The following is a 9525-nucleotide window of genomic DNA, read 5'->3' as shown; positions in this document are numbered from 1 at the left end:
GCCGAGCAGGGAGCCCGATGTGGGACTCGATCCCAGGACTCCAGGATCATGACCTGAGCCGAAGGCAGTTGCTTAACCAACTGAGCCTCCCAGGCGCCCCTACTTCCTCCTTCTTGAAATAACCTCTCTGAGGACACTCCCTGGCAGAACCAAGCCCCGTACCGAGAGGAGCCCAGCCTGGGACATGTGCAGCCTCCCCGGTCAGCATCGAATGCCGGCTCCGTGAGCACGCGTCCTGTGGGCTCCGGTGGGCTCCGGCTTACCTGGGACGGCAGCCCGGCCAGAGGACCTCCCCGGAGCCCAGTCAACTCACAGGACCAGCAGATAAACAAATGTCCTCAGAGCCTTCACCAGAACAAGGTTAATGATTTGGTGGGGATAGACCCCTCACCAAAAGGGGTAAAGCATGAACAGGTGTGTGTGTGTGTGTGTGTGTGTGCGCGCGCGCGGGGAACAGAGACAGTGTTTAGAAGCTCCTCCTCGAGGAAGCTGACCAACCATGAAAGGAGGAGAGGGTGGGGACCTGTTCGTTGCCCCTCACTACTTAACAGTTTCCTTCCTCCTGGTCCCGGGCCATGAACCCACCCCCGAAAGCCGGCTCGCAGCCTCCGCAGGGGTCTACCAGAGACGCCGAGGGTGATGGAAGCAGCCCTTGCGGCCGGAGACTTGGCCAGGGTCCCATCCCCAGCCCTGCCACTTAAACTCCTGGGCCTCAGTCTCCACCTCTCAAAAGTGGGGCTAATGATACTTGACCTGCCAATGTTTCAGGGCTATGGCTGGAAATAAACAAAATGAAGGATCTAGAAACAGTCAGCGGAAAGGCCAATGCAAGGGATTATTATTATGACTATCCAGAGGGAGGAGGAGGTGGGGGGCCAGGAGCTCACAGCCTCTCTCAGTGGACACAGCACAGTTACATGAAAGCAGCTCAGGACGATCAAGTTTGCCCACAGGGCTTTGGATCTCAGCACCAACTTGAAGAGACTCCCCCCCGCCCCCCGCCAGTGTGGCGCAGTGTCCTGGGAGCCTGCCCAGCCTTCGGCCCCCGTGAGGGCTCCTCAGATCTGCGGGTACATTGAGGGCTGCTTCTGTGACCAAAGATGCTGGCCATTTCCAGAGCATCTGCCGGAGGACCTGGCACCCTCTCTGTTTATCACAATCTCATTTTCCACCCCCAACATCTGCAGCTGAAAATCAGTGCTGCCTCCGGGATGGGGGTAGCGAGCACCAGAAAATGAGGCTGAAAACATCATAAAGTGTAAAAAAAAAAATCATGAGCACCTTTATCCCACTGACCTGCAGGCAGGGTCCTGAGCTGAGGTGTGTACAACCTGGGAGAGCAGGGGAAAGGGGGCGTGAGACCCATAAAGGAGGAAAATAAATAAAATCGCACATCGTGCTAGGAGAGGGTCCACACAGCCAACCAATAGTGGCCGAGCAGGCTCTCCGGATGGAGGCGGCTTTCGGGCTTTCCAGTGGTTTCCATGGCACCCGTGCCTTCATAATCCTCACCCAAACAGCTCTCCTTCAGCTCACCTTGTGTCACCGAGCCAGAGGAGAAAATGGAGTAAGTGTGACAAATATGCTGATAGCGAGAAAGTCGAGCGTGTGTGTGCGTTCGTTTGTGTGTGTGTGTGTGTGTGTGTGCAGGGAGCTCGGGCAGAGCCAGGCTTTTCCTCCAGAATAAGTGACCTTGGTCATTGCCTGGGGGCTCCGAAGACATTTCTGGGAGCCAGACCAACCAAACTCTGATCTGGAGAAATCCATGGACTCAGATCCCAGCTGGGTTTGGAGGGGAAGATGCCCGGACCCCCTTGCCGTGGATGGTCAGGTCCACAGCAGGTGGCTCATGAGTGCGGAACCCAGAGCCTTTCTCAGGTTCAGAACCCCTAGGAGAAGGAGGTGTGCAAACCCCCCACCCCCCAAGAGTCTAACCACCCTCCATCTGGTGATGTTTTCTCTTTCATTCGTTCAACGACTGAGCGCCTTTGTGGGCCAGGCACAGGACTGGGCTGTGGGCAGAATGTCCGCCAACCAGCCACGCACCACCTCTCCCTCGCTGCACTGGGCTCAGCAGACAGGCAGGTTTGCCACGAATTCTCGCCCCCTGTGGCATCCTCCACTTGCCTGCCATTCAGATCAGACCCCCGGCAGCAGCAAGCTGCTGAAAAGGATTCCAGGTGCTCCATTCTCCCTTTCATCTGGTTCTCTCACCCTTTTTTGTCTTCTTTTTAAAAAATGCTCTTTACTGGTGGGAAAGTTAGCATGAAAAAGACAGAAAACGAGGCTCAGGAAGGATGTCTGATGTGCAGCGATGTGTTAACCTGCCAGAGGCTCTTCCTCTCCAAGCCCAGCAGCTGGGAGACGGGCCTCCCCTCTCCCCTCCTGCCAGCAGAGGGGGGCGATGGGTCAGGGTGGGCATCTGGCCCCATGGCACCAGGTGGGCTCAGGACCGTTGGAGACCAGCATCTGCTGCTAGGTTCCTGTGGGCATCTGATGTATCACCTTAGGGCCCCGGAGAGTCAAAAGCTCCATGAGGTGTGTTCCTTCTCTCCCCAGGGACTCAAGCCGCCACTGTCCCCGCCTTTCCACCTGGCACCTGGTCACGTGCCCCACCGCCCTCTGAAAGAGCCAGCTGGGCACCTGCCATGGACTCCCCCGGGACCCCCAACTGGGCAGCCCTCTGGACTGACCCTCCTGGCACCCTCACTAACCCACACGAAAACACCAGGACCCTGGTCTACAAAGGCGCCAGCTACAGAAGAGCCACCCCAGGTCCCGCCTTCCCGGAGAGGGGGCTGGCTGCCCACCATGCAAGGCAGATGTCTGGGCCAAAGTGCCCACAAGGTGAGGGGGCTAATGGAGTTTGTTTCCCCAGAAACAATGGAGGGGGTGGTACAGGCAAGCCTTGAGGCGCACGAGAGAGGCTGGATGGCCCCATGCCTGGGCTCAAATCACATCGAGTCAGCTTCCCACTTACTAACCATGGGACCCGGCCTGACCCCGTTTTCCTGCGCATCCACGGCGGGGGTTGGGGGGGCGGACAGCAGCACCGTCTTCCTGAATCATGCAGAGGTCCCATAGGTAAGGAACTTAGAACAGTGCCTGGCACACGGAAGGTACAGAGCAGAGACCTGGGGACAGAGGCACAGGCCAGAGCTCTGTGTTCAGCCAGGCCCTGAACGAGCCTGCCCCCCATGCCAGGCAGGGTAATCCCCACCCCCACTGGCAGAACACAAGGTTGGAAGATGGGTATTTTCCCCCACAGTCAGATCCAGGGAGGCCGAACCTCCCAGGGAGGCCCCTGTCCCCAGAGCCCCGGGCCCCCACCACTGGGACTGAAGAACCGAGTGGGCTGTGGGAACGGGGCTGAGCTGCTGCCTCAGGGTCACCCCACTCTGCGCAATTCCAGGAGGTGCCACGTACATCCGTGGGACACAGCGGCCTCTTCCACGCGGAGGGCAAGCCCTATAGGAGATAGGCCAAGGCCATTTGTCCACTGGAGGCCATGTAGAGGCCCGGAGGGTGAGCCCAAGAAGGGAGAGAGGCGAACGGGGGAGCCCACTTCACCAGCAGGGCCCAGCCTCGGGGGACATGGGTTTTCCCTCCTCCTGGAGCAGGGTGGCCTGGCTCTGTCCTTGAGACTGAAAAGGGACTGGGAGAAACAGCTTGCCGTACTCCCGGTCCACCCCGCCTCTAAGACTGGTGACTCTCGGGGCCACGGGCTCCCTGCGCCCCAACCCCCCACGGCCAGGGCAGGAGCTGCGGGCACCCTGAGTGACGATGTGGTTTCCTCCCTGTCTCTGTCCCTTGGTGACTTCCGCTCAGCAGCAGCACTGGGGGGAGGGCAGCCAGTCCTCACGAAGCCTCCCTGCACTGAGAGAAGAACAACAAGGGGACAGCTGGGGGACAGCTGGGGGACGAGGCCATGCCCCTTCCCATGGCGGGGGCAACAGGCGGGGAAATCACAGGGAGAGAACAGTGACTGGAGACGCGGCTACAGGGTGTGTGCGAGTGTACGTGTGTGCGTGATGCAGATGGGAGTGTCCGGGTGCGCGCACACGCACGGGTGTGTGTAAATGCAGGGTGCTCAAGCGAGTGGGAGTGCGGACGTGTGCAAATGAGCATGCGTTTGTGTCTGGGCACACGCGTGTGTGTGCGAGGGGGCGGAGGGAGGGAAGAGGAGAGCAGAGCAGAGCAGAAAGACAGCCATAGCAAGAAAGCCCCACTGCCCAGCAGAGCAGCCAACGGGAAGCCCCAGGAAGTAGGAGCTGCGCTCTCGCTGCTGGCTCCTTCTCAGAACCCAGCACGCCGCAGGTGCACGGCGACTTGCTGGTGCCCGCCCAACGGATCATGCAGGCCATAGGTGCCTCCCGGTCCAGGATGTGTTCCCCCCACTTTCCCCTAAGTCCACTTCCCCCTCACCTTCAGCAGTCAGCCCCTCCAGGCCAGCACGCCCCACCCCCAGGCCCCCGAGGGAGCCTTCTCTCAATACGGGCTCGCTTCTCCTCACCCAGGAACAAGGGGATTTCCTGCCTGTTTCTTCAGGCTGGGTGATGTAAGCTGTTTTTCTAGTGTTCAGCCAAAGAACCCTCCAGGCCTTCATTTGTCTAAATGCAGAGGCCTTTGGGGACGAGCTTAGCTGGCTTACTTCCGCCCAGCATCTTGTAGCCGTCCAGGCTAGTGCTGCCTCTAGACCGCTGGGGTGCAAGAAACAGGGCCCTGCAAAAGGAGTGAGGGGCCAGAGTCTTCCTCAGACCAGATGCACCTGTGGACGTGGCCAGTGTTTCCCGCTGCGTCAGCTGGGGTTGGAACTGAGCCCAGTCGCACCTGAGGGTGTGAGAGACTCCAGGGCACCCAGTCCCGGCCCTGCTCTGGGATCTGCACCCTGAGTGTGCAATGGCCTGGACACGTCTAGAGGTGAGTAGACAGCTGATACCACCACAGGAGGCCCACGGCAGGCCCTTCTCCTCTGGGCTCTCCAAGGGTCCTGGCAGCCCGCTCCAGGCACTTTCACCCTCAAGATCAGGAAGTGCTCCTTGGGTGAGCCTCCTGAGTCAGAAGCCTGGCTGTGCCCTAGCAGACCCACCTGGCCTATCTAGGGCCCCCAGATGTGGTCTGGGAATCATGGCATGCCCAATTCAGGGTCTTGTGAAGACCAAATGCATCCCTCACCCAGGCCCTGGGCCCTGGCCTGGAGCAGAACCCCTTCCTTCCTAATCTAGACCCCAAGACAGGCCCGGTTCTCCACCCCACACCTCTTCCCTCACCTAGCTCCAGACTCTGGGCACTCGAGGCCTGCAGACCCCGGTCTCTCTATCTCTGTCTCTCCCACCGTCTCTTCCCTCCGCAGGGATCTCTTGCCCTAGCCTTCAGGAAGTCTTGGAGACAGTCCCCTCTCCTGGATACTTCTCATGTTCCCAAGTCTGGCTTCTCCTCACCCTGGGAGCCTACATCATGCCCCAGACGTGCACGACCACGGCACCGGTCGCAGTGGCCTGGGATTACCCCATCACCTGCCTCGCAGGGTGTGTAATCTCAGAGAGGAAGACAGCCTGGAGCGGAGCGGGTTGCGCACCCATTGCCCAGCACACAGTACATGTCCATGACGCACACATGGAACGAGCAGGTCTCCCCTGCGCAGAGCCGAACGCCACCCTGGAGCCAGTGACCCCAGCAGATGGGACCGAGGTGGGACTGGGAGCCTCTTCCAAAGGGCTGCCGGGAGAGCGGCCCGTCTCCCAGCCCTGCCCCCACCCTCCAGCTCCTGTCCCCCGCCATCCCGCCCCGTCCCTGCCACCTCCTGACGCAGACTCATCAGCTGTTGCCATGGAGACCAGCCCGCAATGGGCTCGTGCCCTCCCGCTGCACAGGGCGGGCAGAGCAACGGTGGCAGCCGGCTGTGCACAGAGAACACCTGCCCAGCGAGGCGGGCGCCCAGCTCCGGACGCAGACAAGCCGGGGTTCGGGGCCAGCACCCGCCCACCCGCACTGCCCTTCCCCTAGCGGGGTGACCTCGGGCAAGTCACTTCACCTCCCTGAGACATGCAGGATTTGAGGGATGATATGAACCACGCCAGGCAAGGGTCATCAACGTGTCATTTTGGGGTGCCAGCCTCGACATTAGCTTTCTTTTTCCAGACTTTCTGTCCCTTTGGCCTTTGTGCCCAATTCCCCCCAACTCAGGTGGGTCAGGAAGGAGAGACTCCAGTCCCTGCTGGAAGTAAAAGACTGTGTGTGACACGTGAAGACTAAGAGGAAGCCTCCAGGGCCACTAATGTGGCCTGGCCCTGGGACCACAAAGGTGGGTGCCACGCTGGCCTCTTGCCGTAGAATGAGCAAACCCACTTGGGGCAGTGACCCCCGCCCTCGAAGGACGTCAGTTGGCCTCAAATTTGCCTGACAGCCTCCATATCTCCCTAGAGTAGGGTTGGGGCAGGAGGTCTCCTGTCTCCTGGTCTCCTTATTGCTTTACGTGGTCCCTACTTCTGCGGACAGCTGAAGATCCCTGAGCCCGGAGGGGACCGGGAGACAGGAACGTGTGGAGATGCCATAAGTGGCCCGTGGCACCGAGCTGGCTCTCCCCAGCAGCCCAGGCCAGCTCGGATCCCACGTGGAGCTGAGCACCTGCATCTCAGGCAGGCCTGCGTGAGCCCTGATACAAAATGTGTCCCCCACCTCCCTTTCCAGGATGTCAATCCAGCCCCACTGCTGGGCTTTTGTCACTGCTGGGAACGGTCCCCAAAGTTGGGGACAGGAAGTGGGCCTTTCTGTTAAATGATGGATGGACAAATGGATGGATGAATGGATGTCTACAAGAACTGGAAGAAAGTAGCCACTAAGGGAGTCCTTCTCAGAGCGAAGGCCCACAGAAACCATGGGAGCTGGTGGGGACCGGGCAGGCTCTGGGAGCCAGGATTCCGGGGCCTGGATCTCTGAACGCTTCTCCGGGGGGTGGGGGTAGAGAAGGAGGGGACCCACAGCTCTGCTCCTTAGTCTCTCCCCCCTGGAACTCTCCACACCCTGAAAGGCAGAACTACGTCTCTCACCGCCAGGCAGGAATCCCCACCCCAGACTGACCTGCCACCATGCCCCCAGCCCCGTGCCCACCCGCCCTACCCATGGACAGAACAGACCCAGAATGGCGTCCTGGCCTTGCTGCCCAGCCAACCGAGGCGGAATGAAGGAAGGAAGGTTACAAACAGATTGCCCCACATGGGCCTCCCTGTGAACAATTTCGGTAATACCTTAACACAAAAACAGAGGGTCAGAGGGCCTTTTGTGTGCTTCATCAATCTGGAAAACACCAAACAGAAAGCTGGAGGAAATTTAGAGAAAAAGTGACTAAACATAGTTTTTGGTGAGGATATAAAAATGAATAATGCCCTAACCTCTTGGAAGGCCCGATAGTTCTCGCAGAGCTGTACTTGGGCCCACCGTGAGCTGTGAGGGGCGTCCCACTACCCCACTTCACAGAGCAGGACTCCGAGGCTCGAGCAGTTGCAACTTGCCTGTACATAGGACGCGTGAAAAGCAATGCTAGGGTGTCCACTGGAGAACTGTGAGCCTGATTGAGTAATTCTTACAGAGCTCAGTGTCTTCGCCATTTTACGTGAGGCTGCTGGGTCTGTCACACCATGAAAAACAACATCGGGGGCACTCCACAGGACCGACGGGTTGCACTTGCTGTTTGCTTACAGCTCCCCAAAAGCAGACAATCTTGGAGGCTCATGTTTTAATTCTCTTCAAGGCACTTGCAGACACTCACTGGAAAAGAAAAGTTGCGGGAATGAAAGTGGCCGTTCCTCATTACACCAGCATGTGCGGCTCGGGAAGAACCCACAGACCAGGTGAGACTTAGCTGATATGCGGAAGGTGTTCACAGCCGCAAAACAGGCGTCTCCCAGCTTGTGTCTCCCAGGACAAAGAGGAGGGACCCTGGACTGCTCTCCTGACCTCTCTCTCTTCAGATGTGAGCACGTGAAGAGCTAGGTGGGGTCTCACATGTCATCCAGATCTGGTATTTGCAGAAAGGGAGGAAAGAGAAAGACTTTGCTGGTCACCCTTAGATCCCCCATGGGGCCTGAGGTTCGGCGGCTGCACAGTTGGGGAAATAGTTGCTCAGGACCCCGATAGGTAACACAGATGATAGGAGGAGTGTAGCTCTGGGTGAGCAATGGGGCATCCTGCTTGCTCAGATTCCCCTTTCCATCCTTTCCACCCCAAACTCCAAAGACCACCCCCAGGATTTCTCTGGTCTTCCCACAACTTGAAAGGCATGACTCTATTATCCTGTAGACCCCTCGAGGCTTGGGACTATGTAGGGACACCGTCTGTCTGGGACATCTCCAGCACCTAGCAGCCTTCCTAACCAATGGCAGCCACTTGGTGTTTGCTGAGTGAATGAATGACCCATGGATGAGTCAGCTATTGCTATGATACCGTGTAACAGACAGTATTGTCTGTGTAACAGACAGTATTGTCTGTGACAAGCCCCCAAATCTCAGTGACTCACAACCGAAAGCACTGAACTTTTTTCTTATCCATGGGCACAAGCCAGCAGGGGCACTTCCAGGACCAAGCATCTCCTTTGGGGACCAGCAGCTACAGGGAGCCCATTCTGCTCATGGTGAAGAGGAGAAACACAAGGCCCAGTCACACATGCACATCTGAAGACACTGCCTGGGTCACACCCACAAACACTCCACGTGTGGCCACAGCCAGCATCAATGGGCTGGGGCAAGCTGTGCACCCACTCCAGCGGGGGGCACCGCAAAGCCACCTAGCCAAAGACGCAGATGTGAAATTCTACATAGAGAGGGAAAGAAGAATTTTGGAACCAAGCGTCCGAGCTGCCACAAAGCAGAGGATGGAAACAATGGCAGAGCACTGCGTCCTTTGCAGGCTCGTTCAGACAGGATGTGTGGAAATTGCTCCGAGAAGTACAAAGCTCTAGTTAAATGCTATAACACAGCGATGGCATGATGAAATATCACCTCCACTGGACAGCACAGTCACCATAAAGAGACCTCATTCTTGGAGAGAGGAATGGGGTGCTGGACAGAGGGACCCACCTCACAGCGAGACTGGAGCTGCATGTGGCTTGTTAACGCGGCTCTAACAAGCCCCCTGAGCCAGCAGTCCTCAGAGGGTGACCGTGGGCAGGGCCGGGGCGTGGGGCTGGCATTGCAAAAGCTGTTAAAATAAAGAAATATGGGAGTATTGTCAACCCTCCCAGCCTCGTGTCAGCGTATCCCCGGATTTGGGATAAGTGTGACGGGCCCCAGATTCGGAAGGTTCCTGCCTCCCCCTTCCAAGTGCACACACGCACAAGCACACGCAGACACTGCCCCCCTGCTGGCCCCCACCCAAGAGGCTCATTTCAAAGATGTGGGTACAAATTGCTGACCTCAGAGCCGCTTTGGGGAGGTGGCTGGAGACCGGGACAGGCTCAGGGAGACAGGCTCCCTCGGGTCCCAGTGAGGCTCCCAGGGAGAGAAGGAAGGTCCTACCAGCCCTGCTTGT

General features: G+C 58.3%; 1 long non-coding RNA gene across 1 annotated transcript; it reads left to right on the top strand.

The window, feature by feature from the left end:
• Positions 1-3993: 3993 nt before the first annotated feature.
• LOC112814402 (uncharacterized) lies at positions 3994-9229 on the top strand. The gene is made up of 2 exons (XR_003205757.2): positions 3994-4920; positions 5354-9229. It is a non-coding gene; the product is annotated as an uncharacterized lncRNA (long non-coding RNA).
• The last annotated feature ends 296 nt before the right edge of the window (positions 9230-9525 follow it).

This window comes from Callorhinus ursinus, unplaced genomic scaffold (genome assembly GCF_003265705.2).
Source record: "Callorhinus ursinus isolate GAN/ISIS: 27379988/994484 unplaced genomic scaffold, GSC_fseal_2.0 scaffold68, whole genome shotgun sequence".
Taxonomy (NCBI): Eukaryota; Metazoa; Chordata; class Mammalia; order Carnivora; family Otariidae; genus Callorhinus; species Callorhinus ursinus.
Note: the sequence above shows the minus strand (reverse complement) of the source record. Positions and strands in the feature narration are given on the sequence as shown.